Source organism: Drosophila nasuta, chromosome 3 (genome assembly GCF_023558535.2).
Source record: "Drosophila nasuta strain 15112-1781.00 chromosome 3, ASM2355853v1, whole genome shotgun sequence".
NCBI classification, from domain to species: Eukaryota; Metazoa; Arthropoda; class Insecta; order Diptera; family Drosophilidae; genus Drosophila; species Drosophila nasuta.
Window position 1 is genome coordinate 27,779,760 of NC_083457.1, and position 21,284 is coordinate 27,801,043.

Below are 21,284 nucleotides of genomic sequence, written 5' to 3' on the forward strand. Positions count from 1 at the left end.
ACTTATATTAATTTCAAATTGAATTCTAACCAGTAAGAAAGTTACGATTAAGTGTGATTGACCATAAGATACCTGCTAATAAGCAAAACAGTGCGGTATAAATTTTAAAATATACCAAACATTTATTAAATAGTATGCTAAAAAGCAGTTTACATAAAAATTAGATTGTAACTAGCACTAAGATCAAATAAAGCATTAAACAAAATTAACTATTACTTTCATTTTCCCTGCAGACTCTCGATTATATTTCAATCGATTTTTAATCAATTTTTCATTCACTTTTTACAAAGCTGCTTTCGTAAGCTGCTTAACTAAATTATAGAGTCAAAGCAGAGCATTATCTAAATTACTAATTTCTAAATCGGCAGTTTAAGCATTGCAAAGAGATTATGGACTGATCCCAGACTCTATCCGGTAATGCGGATGCACCAGGAGTGTAGAGGGTGGAGGAGGGTGGAGAGAGGTGGTGGCCGGGTGGCCACTTCTGGCCTTACATTGGTTTTGTCAGCTATTTAACATGGTTGGAACATGGCGAAGCAAGCGTTGCTCTAATCAGCGGATGCCAAAGTAGCCGCCGTCTACAGCAACTACAACTATGACGATGACGATGACTACTGCCCGGCAACGGCTGAGTTTCCGGGAAGAAATATGTACTCTTATTGGCTGGCATGCAAAACAAGCAAACTGACAGACAGCCAGAGACAGAGTCGGAGTCAGAGTCAGACTCGGGCTTAGAGGGTTCAGAGGAAGGAGCAGGAAAATGCAGGCAAGCAGCAGTCAGGCAGTCAGCGACATGCAAAGTCGACAACAAGAACAAATTGCTGCCGCTCTGCAAAGACAACAACGACAGCAGCAACGACAACGACAACAACAGCAACAACAGCAACAACAGCAACAACAGCAACAACAGCAACAACAACTGCAATAGCAAGCAGCAGCAGCAACAACAACGACAGCGACAACAAACTTGGCCATGGCCAAGACGGCAGCTCAGTCATAACTCAGCCTATTGGCTTGTTAAGCGATTTTCCAATATCGCTGAGCTCTCTCTCTTTCTCAGCTTCAGCTTGAGTTTAGTCTCGAGTCTAGTACTTTTTGTAATTACGTGTAGTATGTAGAGTTCTCTGTCTAGGGCGCGTGCGTGCCCAGCCATATGGATATTTATTTTTGCGTACGAGTTTTTCGGCCTTTGGCGCTTTTAACTATAAATATATCTACACAGTACAACACTCTAACCGCACAGCAGACTCAGATGCCAGATGCTGGCTGGCTAATGCTGTGGCATGGTTATCTCCAACCACAGCAACAGCAGCAGCAGCAGCAGCTGTTGGCGCATATTAAGCTATTTTCCTTGCCATTGGCCATTTGGCCATGGCCAATGCTTATCAAACGCATGCAAAACGCACACGTGTATGAGTGCATTCATGAGTGTATTCACATGCACCATACATGCACACATGCATATCCATGTCCTGCCAGTGGCAGCTCGCAAAATGATTTATAGAAAGCTCTCATTATTTATAGTTGCCTCAGCTCAGCGCTGTCAAATAAGTTGAGGCAATTAATTAAGCGCCTGCAACATCAGCCTCAATTCAAGTGCCGAAAGCAAATATTGATGTGCTTGATCAGCGCCTGCCGCCGAGCCTAAGATACTTACTAGTATGTAGTATCGTTGTAGTAGTTATGAGTGGGGGAGATAGATGGAGACTGGAATTGTTAACTGAATTGGCCAATCGATTAAGCAGCAGCTGCAGTTTCGACAAGGGCCGTGAGTACACGTAGCAAGCTATAGAAAATAGTTTAATTCAGTGCTTGATATTTCAAAATGTTCTTACTTAATTTAATTGGTTAAGACTTAGATTAAAAATTACTACGCTGACATTAATATGAAATTGAAATTCCTCATCTAACAAAACTGAGAAATAATTTTACTTTTTTACTTTTATTTAATTCGATTAGCATTTTCAGCATTTCAATAAATTACTTTATTTTATACATTTTTACTAGAAAATATGCCCAGCGACAATTTAATAGACATTTATCTAATATTAATATTAAATTTGATAAATAATTTTAGTTTTTATTATCATTATTGAATATTTATAAGAATTTTAATATACTTCGATTAGTATATTTGAGATATATTTAGTTACAGGCGTCCTGAGACTTTAGGTTCAAGTATGAACTATTTTGCTTGGGATTTTGCTTTTCTTACTATTGAGGATAAGATAGGAATGCTTTTTTATAACTTGTAATTTCTTCCTCACATTTCTTACTCTCAGAGACTCAATGATGCTTAAAGAATAAAATCACAATGTGAAGCTAGGCAAAATTCAATATGTCTCAGCGCCTACCGGAAGTATAGCCAAAAATGTTTTCAATTTTCGGTCCTTTACAGTAGCCAAGAATTTCTAGGTGAGTCAATGCAAGACCCACAGGAGGTCATCAACGGAGCAAGCAGTTTATTGGAGTAACTGTGGCAACATATTTATGGCCAGCACATGCCAATTGAATGACTTAAAGTCTCCGACTGTGACAGAGACAGAGACAGACACTACTAAGGCGGTGGGAACTACCTTGAGATCATATGGCTGGCGTGCAGCTAATTGGAGTTGTATGTTGTGTTGGGTTGTGTGTATGGCTTTTAAATGCCCAGTCATTAGTGTTAAACAAGCAATTCATTTTGGCCCAAAACAGGCAGCAGCAGCTCATTTGAAACGCCTCATTTAAGTGAAATGGAAATGCCAATTTTCGACTCACGGCTCAACAATAAAGCAAAACAGCAAAAAAACACGTGCCCCAAACAATCGGCAGCTCAAATCACAACAACAACAGGAGAAACAATAACAAGACGAATCCAAATTCAGGCAATTCACAAATAATCGCAAAGCAGATGCAGAAACAGAAACCTTTTCTTATGTGTGTCATTAACTGAGGCGCGTGTTTGGCTGTTTTTCAGTTTTTGCTGCTGCCTCCTCCCAAGTGGAAGTTGGATTCGCAGTTGGACTTGGACTTGGCAATAAAAATGCGGTGCCGACAAATTAGAGGTTCGGCATTGGCAAACAAAAGTTGGGGGCGTGTTGGCGAGGCACTTGCGAAGAATTGGCCAAGTTTAAAGCACTTCCCTAAGTAATGCGGAGGCGGGTGTTAATGATAGAGAACTTGGTCAGTGATATTGAGTACAGGAAATCATAAAGCTAGGAATTTACAAATACAAGAAAAGCTGCAAGAGCTGGCTCAAAAATGCTTAACAATACAATGCTAATTGACAGACAATTAGAAGTCAAGTTTGGAGCCACTCTAATTGAAATAAATCAGTTTCGTGCCTCAATGGGCTAGTCTCATTTGGGCGTCTCTCTAATGATGGCAAAATACTCGAAAGAAGAACAAACGAGGCATAGCCCATTCATTAATTAAATTAATCGTGTCGAAACGATTTGATGATTTCACGACATTACCCAACAAAACGTTGATTGGGCCACAATAATAATAATTGCTGAAATGTGCCTCGAATTTCAGTTATAATTGAGTTCTCGATCATAATCATAATCGGAAGTGGAACACAGCCAAAGACGCTGACTGACGAGGCAAGAACGATCGATCGCACGACTTCTATTATATAATTGAGAAAAGAAGCAAGTGAATTAAATGGGGAGCATGTTTTACCTCTTCTCTTTCACGATATTGTTGTTGTTATTGTTGTTGTGATTTGTGGCACGTACTTTGGCCAGCTGGCACCTGCTTTCAACTGGCGTGGCCCGCTAACAAATTAATAAATGATTATTATATTACGCAGCCAGTTAAGTAATGCGATTATGACATAACGAGCACACAAACATTATTGTTAGTCTCTCTCTGTCTCTCTGAGAACAGAAACGAAGCCTGACTCGAAGTCGAAGTTGAAGTTGAAGTCAAAGTCTCAGTTTGAGTCAGAGACTAAGACTGAGACTGAGTCTCTTTCTGTGGCTGGGATACGGATGCCAGGCTGGTTTTGCCTCAATAATTTATCCATTAAGATTGCACGCGCCTGATTGTGTGCTACGTGGCCCGTTTTGGGCTTTAGACGGTAGCCTAGCCACATTTAATAAGGGGCGGCTGAAGGCGTATGGAGAAGAAGAAGAGGAAGGAGAAGGAGGGGGCTAACTACTATGGATATATGGCTATAGGGGGGCATGGCTTTGGGCGCTGCCCACAGTTGATTTAATGCGCCAAATTATAAAATTGTTGTTGATTTAATTTTATGAGTGTAAAACGGGCCCAACTCTCATTCAACTTCAAAACAACTGTCGGCCGATCACTCAGAACGCAGCTACTCGTCTTTGCTTCTTGCTCTTAATGTGGTTGTTGTTGCTTCTGTTGTTGTTGTTGCTGTTGCTGCTGTTGCTGTTGCTGTGGTGTCATGGTGTCTGTGGCTCTTCTCCAGCTTGTAACCATGTTTCGCAGTTTATCGCAATCTCAGCCGCAACCGAAAACCGCAGCCAAGCCACAACCGAACGTGACATGTGAATTAGGCAGGCAAAGACATGGACCTGGTGGACCTCGTGGACCTCGTTGGACCTGGAACAACAGAGACAGAGAGCACGACGGAGCAGGTGGAGCAGACCCTCGACTTGGTCCCGATGCTGCTTTTTATCGTGTTTTATTAATAAATTAATTGACGCAAATGTGGTGCTGGCATTAGACATGATCGTGTTTGAGTCTCTAAACTGACTCTCAACTATCGCCATTCAATGTAGCTTCGATCTATTTATTTTTTCGTTTTTCGGTCTTTTTCTTTTTGCTGGCTTAAACATGTGTTTAGCCAATTCTTTGATTAATGTATTTGTGGCTTTAAGCACAAATTCGTCGAATTATGGCGAATAGATAGAACATCTTGTGTTAAGCTGTTTACCAGTTATTTATCTCTCAATTGGCCAGCGTTTAAGTTTGAAGTTAAAGTTTCCACAGAATCAACATTCATTCATTGATTGTTATTTATAATCGTAATAGCATTATCTAAGATTCTATAATATGCCAACATTTATTATGTGTGTTCCTCCATTCAGTTTCCGCTTAAATAAGTGCCGAAATATTGGGTCAGCATCTCTTGTGAACAACACTGAACTGAAAAACTGTCCGTGTTTATGGCAACCACTTAGCCTATGGCCATAAAAGATCACTGAGAATTTAAATGTAATTTTATGCATTTATTTTTATTTTCATTTTTATAACGAAGATTGTACGCGTAGTAGTAAGTAGAGAGAGATGCATTAACGCTTTCCAATCCAAGCGTCTTTAGTCTTTTGTACTTGGGGCGCAATTAAGGCAAGAGGTTTTTCCATTGAGGCAACTGCTGCTGCCGCGTGGAACCAGCAGAAATATTGAACAATGCCACACCACCCGCTGCTGCATGTTGCATGAAAGGATGGAAGTCAATAATCGAAATACTAAACCCGTCTTAATGCGTCGGGGCAACCCGCAGGCCGCAACGTGCACAATTTGGCGCCCTACTTCAGCGCTGCTCCTACGCAGCTCCCAAGCTGCAGGCGATGGTGAAGACGAGGGCGAAGATGAAGTTGAAGTCTTTGCTGGTAGTTGGGTACCATGTTAAGTGTTAATAAATCGCTGCAGCCCAATGAAGATCACGGGAATTTGTTTCAAACTGTTTTTATATTATTTTTACAACTTCGTTTTGGACAACCCTTTTTGCCTTTTATTACTTAACAAATTAGCCCAAATTAATCAGAAACGAAAGTAACGCCACATGCAGCACTTAGGGCTCCAAGATAAATGCGTCTCTCGCTGCTCAGTGTGAGGGCTTCTCTCCGCAACGCACACAGAAAAGAACTATCGGATTCTATAAACTGAATGCACAGCAATGACAAACAAACAATCCAAACAACACACACGCATTTACGACGCAGGCGACATTAAGCAGACGGGATCTCTTCTTCTCATGATCAGCATGACACATGGCCATCAAGCAGCATTGACAATGCGTAAGTGCAGCATTTTCTCAAACAATTTGCAAGCTTTCAATCAAGTAAGCCTGTGAGACTGAGACTGAGACCGGGATCGGGATTGCCGCTAAGACTGAGAAGCTGATGCAGATGCTAAGACTAAGACTGAGACTGAAGCTTCAGCTGAAGCTGAGGCAGCGAGAAGACTGGGCTCTAATCGATCAAAACCCGTATGGCAGGCGCATGTTGTGGCAGCCGCGTTCGATTCCATCATTCATGCGATCAACATTATCTGCCGTCAGGCATCAGAGCCGATGCTTAAGGAGTCAAACTTACCAACAATGTGGATCCCTGCTCAGTCTCTCCCCCCTTTGTCCCCCCGTCTTTCTGTTTGTCTGTTTGTCCGTCTTTCTTTCTGTCTGTCTGTCTGTCTGTTGGTAAAACGTTCTCAAAAGCGTAATTAACGTTCGCATATTTTGCTGTCGGATTATCGCCCGTACCGCGTTCATCAGCGACAAAAGCTTCCTGTGTAAATTGAACGAATAATTGCGCGACTAACTGTAAAAACACGCTGCAAAGAGAATTTCACTTTGACTTCAACTCCGAGTCGATCTCGAACTTGGACTTGCAAGCTATAGTCGGACGCATTTAATGCCTGTGAACCTGCAACCAATTAACTAATAATAAATGCCCAGCAATTAATAATCACTTGACAATCACTTCTTTACGAGGGTGGTCCCAGGGAAATGCTGCCTTCGCTTTTCCCATTCCCAATCCCGATTCCCATTGCTAGCCCTCGTTTGCTCGCAGCAGGGTCATAAAAACTGAGACTCTGTCCAGTCAGTGTCAATTCTCGAGTGGCCTGACTTGTGTTTGTAAAATGATATGAGCACTTTTCTTTTACAATCTCAATCTCTCACTCACTCTCTCCCTCTTTCTCTCTCTCTCTATCTTTCGCTGTCTCTTTCATTCATTGATGGCACTTGGTAATTTCTCAAACGCTAATCCTTCGGGTCGCTGCTTATCGCCCGCGCCCCAGAGACGCTAATTTGATGAGTCATCTGTGCCGACTTTTGTCGTCGTCCAGTTGCGATAGTCATCTGCGTATCGTTGAAGGGCTATAAGTGAACCCCGACCCCGTCCACACACACTCTCTATCTCTCTCTGGTTCTTTTATTTTTTACCTGTTCAGCTATTGTCGTAAATTTAAGGCTTGTCATTGAATGGGAGTGCTGGGCATCATCTAGGGACAACTGCGATATGTTTGTATTGAGTTTTCGTAGAAAATGTCACAAAAAAAAGGAATGTCAACACATACACACACAAATAGAGTAAAGTAGAAGAAGAAGAATACGACGAAGAAGTGGATGAAGAAAACTATGTACACAGTTAGATGATAATCGGATCGCTGCCCAGGGCATATAACCATTGGGTATCTCATTTCTAAATAAAAGGCCGCAAATGAAAATGGTAACAATAGAAAATGTCTAACGTTGTTGTTATTGTCTCCGCTATTATTGTTGTTGTTCTTCTTCTTATTGTTGTTGTCGCCGGCTGTTCAATAATAACGTTGATATGCGAGAACCATTGGCATTTAAAAACTTATCGACTCTATAACAGAACCGTGCCGCATTTATGCGCTTCATTAACTTCCTTTCTCCGCTTCAAGGATCTACGAAATTCGCATCGAACAAATTCCTCAAGTTACCTCAGTTTTCACGGAGCGGCAGCTGTGACAGAGAGAGTTTCAAAGATCTAGCCGGATTACTACTTCCTCCATTAGATTGATAGACATTCCATACTTTTAATTAAATTCACAAATGTTCTAAATAAACTACAAGCCTCATGATATTGAAATATGTATTCAAGAGTATGCACTAAGTTGAAGAGTACTATAATGTAAAACAGTAAAATGAAAAAAATTGAGGTGCCCCTTACCAGTACTCAATAGAAACAAAATAGTGTAACATAAACAGTTAAATTTACCAAACTTATACTCTGAAAAAATATTTAAAAATACCGAAATGAATGTTTGTTATATTGTTATAACAAGTATTGTCAAAAATACATTAAAGCTCTATATTTTTTAGTCTTTAAGATCTATGTATTGATACGGACTGATAGACGTCTTTATCGACTGGGCTGATGATCAAAAATAAAGCTTTAATACCATTTAACATTTCTCGGTCGATAGCGGGTATATAAATTATAGTTTTATATTGAATCTTCTACAAATTTCATCAAAAATAATAACCCTAATTCATCTCTTTAAATATATTAAAGATTGCAAAAATTGTAATCTTTGCAAAAAGTCTAAAATATACGAATACCTAACTTCATAATAAAGGAAGCGCCAGTGTTCCTAATTTGGCAATAATCATATTTATTGGTAGTGTTATTGGTTTTTTTAATTTTTGGCAAAAGTATTAAAACTTTATTGATATTTTTGATTGCCGCATATAAAAATTGAACATATTTGGGGTAATTTTCTGCGAAATGTAAAAGATAACCTACACAAATGCCTAATCCTTCCTCTCAGAAAGATTAAGCCAGATGTTGAATGACGTTAAATCTCGGATTTTATTATAAATTTGTATAAATTTAAAAACTATAAACACTTCGACAGCATTGAGAAGAACTCATGAATGGAATTCAAATGTCGGCTTTTAATCTTTGATTTCGAAATATTAAATGGGAATAAAAAGAGATTTAATTACGTTTGGCGATTGGTCTGTGCTCTAATGCACAGACCGAGATCTTTTTTTTTCGGGGCGCACCCTAACGGCAAGTGGCTGACTGACTGACTGGCTGCCTGGCTGAGTCATAGGCAAATCCCTGACCATGAGCGAGACTTGGAGTTGGACTCGGAGTTGGACTCAGGGACTGAGAGGGACCCCCCGTTGCTATCATAAAAAACAAACACAACGACGGCGGCGCAGGTTTTGCCAAAGGAAGTGGACCCCGAGATTCGGTCGCCTACTCCGGAGCTGTCAGCTTATCATTTCGCTTTTAGCGCAACCTCTCACAAAGTGTGTCCTCTTGTAGTGTGTGTTTGTGTGTGTGTGTGAGTGTTGCTCATTATCTGAGCGAGCTCAATGGAATGCAATGGTACTCGCAACATCTTCTGAGCCCATTACACATCATTCTGGGTCTCTCACTCTCTGGAGTGTTGCGTGTTGCAACTCAAAGCGGCATACACACACAGGTTCTCGTTCACGTCTTCAACTGCGACTGGGACTGCGACTTTGGCTCAGCCATTGGCATTGGCATTTCATGTTATCCTTGTGCTCTTGTGCTCAATTTCGGCTACTTTTGGGGGCAACAACGACCTTATAGCTGCGTGTGTATGCGTGTTTGAGTGTGAGTGTGTGTGAGTGTGTGTCGTGTGTTCGTGTCGCATGTCGCCCGGGATTCTCGCTGTGTCGCCTGCGTCCGTCTGCCGGCGCATGGGCGATAAGGTTTTAAGTTATGACCTTTTAAAATGTCCAAATGCAACGATAACGCGTGATTACTACAAATGTATTCGAGAGTGCAGCGACCAAGCCAACCCAGAGCGAGGACGCTCTCTCATGCTGCCACAGTTGATCTCTGGGTGACAGGGCAGAGGCAGAGACGTAGACAGCGGCAGGAACAAGCAAAGCAACATGTACATGTATGTGCAACTCGTATAGATGCCTTGTCGTGCAACAGTAACAAATTGTTTTGGCCCCCAACTAACAAATGAAATCTTAAATCACAGTTCCGCCCCTTTTGCGTTTTGGGCCAAGCTTCTGTCTAAGATCATCATCGATTGTAGCCAGGCAACCAGCATCAGCATCAGCACCAACACTGCAGGACATTCGCGAGCAACAAAAGTGACCAAGTGGCCAGTTAACAGTCGCCAGTTGCCAGTTGCAATGTTGCATCGCCATCGCCATCCCGATAATCATCATCATCATCATAGCTATACCATGTGAACCAACAATAAATATCGATCAAAACGTCAATTTTTATCTATTCCACAAATCGATGGCACAGTGTGACCAGCTCATAAAACGACAAGCTTAATGGCAGATAAGATTGTTAAGCACAAGAATATTTTTTAATTATATACAACTTTGAGAAGAGCAGCGTATATCAAACCAGATTTTCTACAGACTATTTGAAGCTCTTAACTGGTTATAAAATGTGCAAGTTTTCATCTAATTCAATAAAAATAATGTTAGCTCTGCTTTACAGAATGTAGTTAATCAGTGGAGAACAAGCTGTAAACTTGATTGTAGCTTAATTGAAAAAGTTCTTCATTTGAATTACTTAAGATTTAAATTTTAAGCCAAATTAAATAACATTATAATATATCATTTTCACAACATTTCTTTTATTAAATCACGACTTTTAGATTGCATGATTGGTGTTCTATCTTTCGTCTTTCGTACCACTGTGCAACTGATCGGGCACTTTGTAAATTGTTGCGCCTTGCATAATTTTTGCATAATTCTTGTTTTATTCAGCTCGCCTTGCTGCTGCTTCAGGAATTTTCCTTTTTCTTTTCCTTTATTTTTTTAAAGTTTTTTAGTATTTTGTTGCTGCTGCTGTTGTTGTTTTTCTCCTTTTGCATATGTCGATTGTTGCCTGATATCCGTGGCGGACGTCGATGCAACGAAATGCTCGAAGGGATTCTGCGCTCTTTGCTGCTTATTATAAGTGCTCCTGCTTGCTTCTCTTGCGTCCCTTTTTCTGAAGAGCTGCAGCAGCTGAAGGTTCGAAACTGAAGCCAGCATGCGAGTGAGTATATTGCTAATAATAACAATAATAATATGCGTTCGCTTATCAAAATTGACGTCAGATCTTATTGATATGCATCTGGAAGCGCAGTTTATTTTTTTTTTCTTTCTTTTTGTTCCCATCTTCCCATTTCAGTCTTATTTTGTATACTATATATTTTGGTTGGACAAAAGAAAATCGTGTCAAAGGACTGAGAAGCGAACCCGAACCCGAAGTCAAGTTGAGTGGAGCTTAATTGAAGCGTTATTATGCGAGTGTCACATATGCAAAGTATTTTTAAAATATTTGAACACCACAATTCGCTCTTCGGTGGGTCTGCCACGAATGCAACAGCCAAGCTCGCAGAGAGCAACACACACACAGGACTTGGGCAACTTGGGCTGGCACCAAGCTGTGCATACAAAACGTGCACCTTCGCTCAGTTTGACAGATGCCTCAGAATTTAAGCACCGCAGGCCATCGAGCGCTGCTGCCACGGCAGCCGCAGCCCGTCTTTTATTAATCAGCAGCCGCAGCAGCAGCAGCAGCAGCAGTTGAGATCGGGCGGGAGAAGGCGGGGCAAAAGGGGGCAAGCTTGAAAATATTATTTATATCGAATTTAATAATAATTCTTGAGCCTTCTGCGCGCTGCTGCGTAGGCTGTTGGCCAGTTTTGATCGGCGCAAAAATTTGCATTGATCGACGTTGAAGATATGGTGGCAGGCAAACTGCCAAATGCCTCATGCCTCATGCTGCATGCCTCTTACCTGCTGCTGCCTGAATGTGCCTGTCTTGATGCGGCTGCCGATCGGTTACCGCGTTTATGATGAATGATTGCGGGCGTCGGCCAGGATGGGGGGCCATTCAACTTTGACTACTTTCGCCTGGGTGAAAAGTTGCCGCCACCGTCACCCTTATTAGCATGCCAGCAACGTTCCGCAGCAATCCTCCAGCCAAGGATGCGACTCCCAAAAAAAAAAATTGGGTTATCCCCTCACTCGTGCAGTGCTTCCTCCACTTCCTCTTTTCAGTGCCGCCGCTGCCGCCTCTGCCACATTGTCTTCTTCTTATTCTTAATGTGCCGTTTTGTTAAATTGCAGCGTTAAGAATTGCGCACATAAAGCATTTTGTTGTCAAACTGATTTTTGATCATACATAATTTTTATCTTGATCCAAATAAGGCTTACCAGCTCCCCAACTCCATCTCCAGCTTCAGCTCCAACTACAACAGCCTCGGCCTAGGGCCAAAGAAACCAGCTTGCATTGAGGATCGTTAAAATATTTATGCATGCGTGGTCAGCTGAGATATTTGACTGAACTCCAAGCGTGAGTATTCATAAATGTATTTTCTTGCTTGCATTTTGTTTTATGGCAAATATGTTGAGCAACAAATGAGTTTCCGCCATATTTACCAGCGTATCGAAATATTTGGAAATCGATTTCATTTGGGCGTTTCAAATCTTACGCCTTATTTGTCGCCCCAAATCCGAGACTAATAATTTGCGACCCCAAAAATGGCTAAGTGGCCAGCTCTTAAGTGCACCATAAAAACATGTCGAGCGCATAAATCTCTCAAAATCACATAAATGTATATTCCGTGTATGTGTGTGTACATATGATATAGCTATGAGCCACGATAATGTGAGCATGATATAGCTTGTATTATGGCATTTGAAATAGCCTCCGAGTTCGTTGCGAGCTTTATGGGTCGGGTTATAATAATAAAAGTATGCACAGTTAAGGTGTATATTTATAGCGAATGTGTCAAGTTGTAAAATCTTAATGTAAACTTGGCTCCATACAAACTAACTATGTTTATAAGTCTAACCATATGCAACAAACAAAAGACTTAGAAATGTGGTTGGAAATGAGAAATAACCATATTGAACACACACACACTCTGAAACTGGGGAATGTTATGCATGAAATTCGATATAAACAATTATTGTTTATTAGGTAAATTTCCAGATTGAAAATTGAGTGAATAGAATTCGATACGGATGTTAAAATTGCCATGAAAAAACTACATGGCTTAATGTGATGTTCAATTTATATAAATTTATGAATGAAGTTGAAATTTTTCAATCAAATATTTTATGTATACTTTACAATTTACAACATATCTGTGTAGATTTATTTTGTCTTCACTGCTGTATATATATTTATACATTTTTAAATATTAATTTTTAATTATTTTATAACATGTTCTAACTATTGCGATAGAATAAAACTTTTAGGCATCTACTTCTTTTGAAAGAAATATAGATAAAGATTAAGATAGTATACATTTATTCCAAGTTGATTCTTTAATTTACTTTTCACACTGTAAAAGTCTGATACAATTGAGAAGAATTAAATATTTAGTTGCAATCTTCAAATTTGAATCTCATTCATATAAGTTGTAACAGTTGGGTTAGAATATATTTTAATAGACTAGGCATTAACATTAAATTTTAGCATAATTGAATTTTAATTTTTTAATTTTTGAACATTTTAATATAAATGACATTAACTAGAATAAAGTTTAATCCTCAGTTAAATTTCATGATGAAGGCTTTTTATATTGTGATTCCTCAGAATGAAAGTTCATATAAATTGTTTCTAAATTTCCATTATAATCTGTCACTCACATCGTGTAAGTTTCATAGACTTGTGTAGAGCTAAATATTTTCTCGACTGCAGTTTGAAAACTTTCCCATGAAAGTTTTAATAAAAACACAGTAATTTACTCCAAGTTTGTCGTATAACCATTTGAATATACTCTTGATGGTAAGCTCATGACTCCAGCAGAAAGAACATTTTTATTAATTTATTTTCATTTTTATTTTGTACGTACATTCCCTTGACCCAGTTAAAGCCAAGTTAAGTCGCAACGGTAACATGGCCAACTCCCTCGCTCTCGCTCCTTGCGATGCCCCAAAACGTGGCTCCGTTGCTCGCTATGGTCGCATTGCTTGGTATGCACATACGAGTACACATAAATTGGGCCTCAATATCCACAAAACGACAGTAAACGGTCATTTTTATCGAAATAATTGCTTTTTTCGTTTGGCAGCGAAAGTTTTGATTGCGTTTCGCATGGCGTTAGCACACACACACAAATACCAAGTTGGTATGTAAAAGGCGACACACACAAGTTCCATAATCCAGAGAGCGAGCGAGAGAGAGAGAGAGAAAGACACAGATACAGATGCAGGATTTCATTACGCGAATGCCTGAGGCCGTCAGCCAATCGTTGGCCCAAACGAGCATTCTGACAATTGTAAGCACGTTGCAACGTCCGCTGTTGATGCCACTGACCGTGGAATCGGATGCACCACCGCTGCACCGCTGCATCACTGCATCACTGCAACTGCAGTCGGTCTGTGCCGTGTGCTGATTGTGCATACGCACGAAATCAATAAATAAAAGCAACAAGAAATTGACCAGGCAGCGCAGCAATGGTAGCCCACGCCGCCCTCCTCCTCCTCTACCGACCCCCTCTGCCCATCCCTGTCCCAGTTGCCACAGACTGACTCGACTGGCTGCCGCTGCCGCTGCTGCCTCAACTGCCTCGACTGCCGTCGCTGCTGATGCGCGCTCATAATTCATTTCATTATTGTTTTGACATTTTATTTATTGAATGCGAACAGGCGTGCGTTGTCGATGCGTCCGCCCCCTCCCTCCGATCTGCCTCCCTCCTACTCCACCTTCACCTCCAGCTTGTGTGGGACTCCCAAGAACCTGGACCTTGGCTTTGTTTATTTCTTCACTGCGTATTTTTTTTTCGCTTTTTGGGGCTGGGCAAATGTTTTGCGCAAATTGTTAACGGGCTTGTTTCGTTTTGCTCAAATAAGTGAAATCAATGCTCCCCTTCAACCGCCTACCTCTTACTCCGCCTCAATCGCTGCTCACGTGGAGCAGCGTTGCGCGTCTGTGTGTGGTCTGCAAACAAAAGACTTAGGCAACGAACTCGCGTGAAAAGCAGATGAACAAAAGCCAGATTCGAAATTTTTGTGACTATTGTTAGAGGAGTATTGGCCAAAAGCAAACAAATGAAATACTTATGATAATGTACTTGCCACCTAATTTACATAAAATACAACAACATATACAATAAGTCTAATAAAACTTGTAAGTGTTTTCAAATGTTTCAACCTTGTGAATCAGGTTTAAACTGGGTCGAAGCCATATAACACTGTGTTTTTTTTTTTATTGGTGAAACTCCTTTCAAGTTGTCTATGTTCCTTGCCAAAAGGTTACAGCTTTTAACGAAAATAATTTTAAAGCTTTTTATTTGAAAAAGATTAACAAGCTACTTTAGTGTTAAAGCGGAACAAAAGAATATAAAACAAATTTATTTGATGGTTGCTTTGAGCTTAAGAGGTGAATTGTTATTAAATGGAAATATGAATTTAACTTCATGTGATTTTCAATTTTATTAGCTTTTTAACTCTTTTTTAGTATATGGAAATACTTTGAATTTATCTACCGTTGAATTGTTTGTTATCTACACTATAGCATGCGGAACTTCCTTCAACTTCAACTTCATTAGCTCGGCTTTGCTTTCAGGCGTCATTCAGTTAGGTTTCAACTGCCATTGAGCTGTGAGAATGCATTAAATGCATTCCAATTGGCATTATTAATGCAGGCAATGCTCCTTGAAGTGCTTATGGCAGATGCAGCCACAGAGATGAAGCAAAGCTGGAGCAGCGGAGCTGGAGCTGAGGCTGGAGTGCAGTGCACACGCCCACGTATACGCCCACGCCCAGTGTGAGATGCAATGGATGCGATTGCCAAATGCCAAATGGTTAACAATTAATACACACCTCAGACGGCAGAACGTGCCACATGATAAATGCGTTCGCGCTGCGGCAGCAGCAAACGGCAACTGCTTCGACATCGGCAATGGCAAATAATTTGGAGCAAAAGTTATGGAAATTACTCGCTGGTAAGCTGCAAGAACTGATATCCTGCTCTTGCTTGCTTAAGTTGCATGCATGCGTCTACGTCTGTTGCAGCTGTGTGAGTTAATGGAATCAAAACGCTTATAAGAATGGTACTTGCAACGGCAACGGCAACGACAACGACAACAACAGCCACAACAACAACAACGGCAACTAAAGTGACGCATGCGACAGCAAAATATGACAATATGGTTGAAAATTAATCTTGCATAGTCAAGCGGGAGGAAGACGGCGCAAGATCGAGTCCGAGACTGCGAGACTTGAGTCTAGGCAGGATGCGAATGCCATTGTCGCCAGGCGACTGGTGAATGTGAACTTGATTATGTTTTATGAGATGTGCCGCATGCAACGCGGTTGCGGCTGCGTTGGCTGCCAGCCACAAATCCGCCAACACTGTTGCAGCCGCATCTCTCTGGCCGCATCGGTTGTTGTGGATATGAAGTGAACGCCATTAGATGTCGTCCATAAATTGTGGTATCATTTTTTATATGCACTTATGTTGCATGTGGCAACTGGCAACTGGCAACCCTCGTGGCGACTTAACCTAGCAAATGACCCAAGAAAGGGCCAAGCCAATGCATCTGCCTAGATGCTCCCTATGATGATGCAGATGATGATGATGGTGGGCGCTAATCTGTCTGCCCATTTCCGACGCTGATTATCTGCATATGTGTGTGTGTGTCTGTGTGTATGTCTGTGTGGGGCATTTAAAGCATTGTTGTGCTCATTACGGACAGCCAATCGGATGATATATGGATAATGCTCGGACCTTAATTGAAAACCCATTTTGAGCGCAAACATCGTGCAATTGAACCACTGTGCCGCCACCATCACCGCCACCGTCACCGCCATCACCACCGCCGACGCCTACGCACTCTGTGCCGCAGTGTCCGTATCATTGTTGACGACATTTATGTCTTAATATTTTTGCCAGCCTCGCGATGCAAATGCAGTGGCACTCAAATGGTACCGTTACCGGGGCCACAGCCATTAGCCTGTCCAGGCTCCAACTGCGCCTACGTCTCCCCCTTCCCCTACCCCTCGCTCTGCCAGCTGCCGCTGAGGAGGTAACACATGGCCGCCAAATACATTCGTATTTAAACCATTAATTTCCATTTATGGATTAAGCATGTGAGAGACGTACACAGAGTGAGAGAAGCCGGAGCTGCACTTGGAGCCAAGCTCAGAGTCTGAGACTTAGTCGCAGCCTCAGCCTCAGTCTCAGTCTGAGCCTGGCCCGCACGCACAAAAGCCTTTAATAAATGCAACACCATTACGTGCAGCACATGCTTAGAGGAAGAGCAGCAGCAGCAGCAGCAGCCGCCACAGCAACAGCAGGAAAGGAGCAACCAGTTGGCCAGGGGAACAACTCAATTGCCTGGCTTACCTGCTTACTGCCAACTGGCAACTGGCAACTGCCTCTGCAGTAAGTTTTTCCGAGCTGCTTATCGACGCTCTGTCGTTTCGCGCTGTTGCTTTTCCCGCTCGCGCCCCAAATCTTTAAATGCTGCGCATGTGATTTTTCTTTTGGCTTTCGGCTTTGGCTCTTCAGCTTCAGCTCTCCAGCTGGCAAATGGAGTCGCTGGGATTAGCGCGCGTGAGTAATGATTGCAATGGCTGCGATGCGACGCGCTGCAAGTTGCAGCTTGCAGCTTGCAACCGCTGACTACTCAGGAAGCTTGGCCAAATGGAGCTGTTGTGTCATGCAACCAAACTACAAAATTAGTACATACTCTATAGATATAGATATAGATATAGATATAGATATAGATATAGATATAGATATAGATATAGATATAGATATAGATATAGATATAGATATAGATATAGATATAGATATAGATATAGATATAGATATAGATATAGATATAGATATAGATATAGATATAGATATAGATATAGATATAGATATAGATATAGATATAGATATAGATATAGATATAGATATAGATATAGATATAGATATAGATATAGATATAGATATAGATATATAGATATAGATATAGATATAGATATAGATATAGATATAGATATAGATATAGATATAGATATAGATATAGATATAGATATAGATATAGATATAGATATAGATATAGATATAGATATAGATATAGATATAGATATAGATATAGATATAGATATAGATATAGATATAGATATAGATATAGATATAGATATAGATATAGATATAGATATAGATATAGATATAGATATAGATATAGATATAGATATAGATATAGATATAGATATAGATATAGATATAGATATAGATATAGATATAGATATAGATATAGATATAGATATAGATATAGATATAGATATAGATATAGATATAGATATAGATATAGATATAGATATAGATATAGATATAGATATAGATATAGATATAGATATAGATATAGATATAGATATAGATATAGATATAGATATAGATATAGATATAGATATAGATATAGATATAGATATAGATATAGATATAGATATAGATATAGATATAGATATAGATATAGATATAGATATAGATATAGATATAGATATAGATATAGATATAGATATAGATATAGATATAGATATAGATATAGATATAGATATAGATATAGATATAGATATAGATATAGATATAGATATAGATATAGATATAGATATAGATATAGATATAGATATAGATATAGATATAGATATAGATATAGATATAGATATAGATATAGATATAGATATAGATATAGATATAGATATAGATATAGATATAGATATAGATATAGATATAGATATAGATATAGATATAGATATAGATATAGATATAGATATAGATATAGATATAGATATAGATATAGATATAGATATAGATATAGATATAGATATAGATATAGATATAGATATAGATATAGATATAGATATATATATATATATATATATATATATATATAATCGATTCCTTTATTTTCAACTGTGACAAACTGCTCGTCTTAGCTGAGATACTCTACTTTAAGTGGGCACAAACAAACAGTGACTACAACTAAATAGGAGTACTCATAAATTTAACACGGCCCAGAACGATTATGCTCGCATGTGTACCTAATGGAAAGTGGATTTGTGGATCTGTGGATTGCTGTGGATTGTGGATGGTTGGGCAAACACTCGGCAATGCAATAGTCAAACATTGGCCATAAAATGCCACGAATTCCTGGGTGTTCTACAAGCAATTGTGACGCCCCGAAAGCGAGAGGACGCCGCCGCCGCCGCCGTTGATGATGATGCTCGAGGTTCGGGAGAGCGAACACTGATGAGCAGCGGCTCCGTTTCTGTTTCTGTTTCTGTCTCTGTCTCGGTGTCTCTGGCTGTAGCTGTGGCTGGAGGGGCTCACTAGGCTCACAGGCTGAGCTGAGTTAGCTGGAGGACGCTGTTGTTGATATTAATGTAGCGCTGTCCGAATGGCAAATGAAAGTCATCAATCAGCGGGGCCGCAGAGCGCGAGCAGAGCCATCATCTCAGTTCGAGGGTCTGCCAAGTACATAGCAGCAACAGAGGAGGGGAGAGACAAATACACACACAGAAATATTACATATGCAATGCAGAGTGCGCATGCGCGGAACGTTATGGCTTATGATGATGATGGGACAGAGACTAGGCACAAACACTGTCAAGCCGGGGCGGATCAAGGGCGCGCCTTTTGTGTCCACTTGCGTGAAAAATGTGAGAGTGCGAAAAGCGCCAACTAAAGCGCCATTTATTGTGGACACACACTGCTGTCCAGCTGTCCAACGAGAGTGTTGATCTTAACTGCAAGCCACCATTTTGTCAAGCAAGGTCTCCCTCTCTCTCTTTCACTATCTTTCGTACTCTCTCTTTCCCTTTCTCACTCTCACTTGCACTGCGGATGATGTCTTAATTGTTATGCTAAGAGGGAAGCTAGACTCTGTCGTTCTGGGGCGTTAAAAATTAAATTTATGTTTCTATGCAATTTATTATATCAAAATTGTGAGCCACAGCCAATGCCCAGGCAATGCACACAAAAAGGGGGCCTGGCCGTGCTGATAGTCGCGTCACGCCCCATTTGTCGGCTTTTTGATGATGCCCAAGCAGCCAGCCAGCCAACCAGACAGACATCCAGCCAGGCTGCCATCGAAGCCAGCCAGCGAGTCGACTAACCAACCAGTTGATTTTGCTTTTATTAAGTTTATTTTATGAACTAGCAATAGGCTTCCCTCCTACCACACGTGCATATATGTCTATCTCTATATACTGGAGGCTGATGGAAGAAAAGGGAAGAGGGGGAGGCGGACTGCTACCCACCCAAGTTCGATGGGGGCAAGCGATAAGCAACTGGCAAGCTTCCTGCTCAGCTGCTGAGCGAACTTATTAAGTCCAATGCGCAGCTGAGATTTATTTCAGCCGTGGCCAAACAAAAAATGAAAAAAAAAACAAAAAGGTCATCCAAAGGTCAGCTCAACAAATGTCCCAAATTTGTACAGTTTTTTGCTGTTGTTCGTTAACTGATTTGCCTTTGTCAATTTATTATTGCCAGCGATTTGCCGATCAAAAACATGACGTGGGTTGCTCTAACAGTTTGTTTCAACCATAAAGAGTGTTCTGACTATTTATTAGTTTTTGAAAGAAATTCCATCATGTTTGCTTAGTCCGAAATCTATTTTCATTAAGGAAATAGAGTTGTCAATGAACATAAAGTTTGCAAAAATCAATTATTCTTTGCTTAAAACTTGATTAAACAAAAAAGGAGCAACAATCAAATGCAATTAAGTCACAACAAACTAAAGAGCATTCAAGTGTCTGCAGTGCAACAGAGATTTATTTAGAGGTCTTTTTTGTTGTGCTATTTTTTAATCTTATTTTGTGCATCTTATTACTCTCATTTTTCGTGCCGAACATGACAAATAAATAATAAAAACACAGCTAGTCGAACAATGAAAACAACAACAAGCTTGAGTTTTCTTACATTGTTGCAAGTCAGCAGGAGATCTTTCACTTTTAACCTTTCGACAAACAAAAGCAAAACACAACGCGAAGAAAAAGCGAACGAATTGCGATTTCGTATAGTATATTATTTTATTGACAATTAAAAAGATCGACTAGGCAATTGAAGACTCAGATGAGATTGCTGGTATCCCGTGGGCAGTTCTCAGTTGCAAGTTTTTAGTCTCGGGCAGTTGCAAGAATATTGTTTTGTATGTGTGACTGTGGTTGATTTATAGATGCAACGCGTGGTTGTAGCATGTGAAAAATGAATGCGAGATTTATAACATCAGCCTAATTGAATGTTTGATCCTGTGCATAAATAACCAAATTAATGAAAATGATTTTTAATAAATTTCTCAATTGCATGTTTAACTTGAACGCACACTGCGCACCAGAGCACACAGACTGGACACAGAGGAGCTTGGCGAATCCCGGCTAGACACGCGGCCATAACGATGTCCTGCTGAGCATGAGTAATGCTTCTCTATTAGGCGCTGCATCACTCCTGCTAATGGAGTCGAGTCACAGAGAGAGACAGAGAGAGCGAGAGCGAAGTGGCTGCAGCTGAAACTGGGAGCAATTGCAGCCTCTGGTTGGCAGCTGCAGTCGAGTCGGAAGCGATGTTGTCATTACGATGGCCACCTTTTTGCATGGATTCGATGCGATGGCATTGGCAACGAGT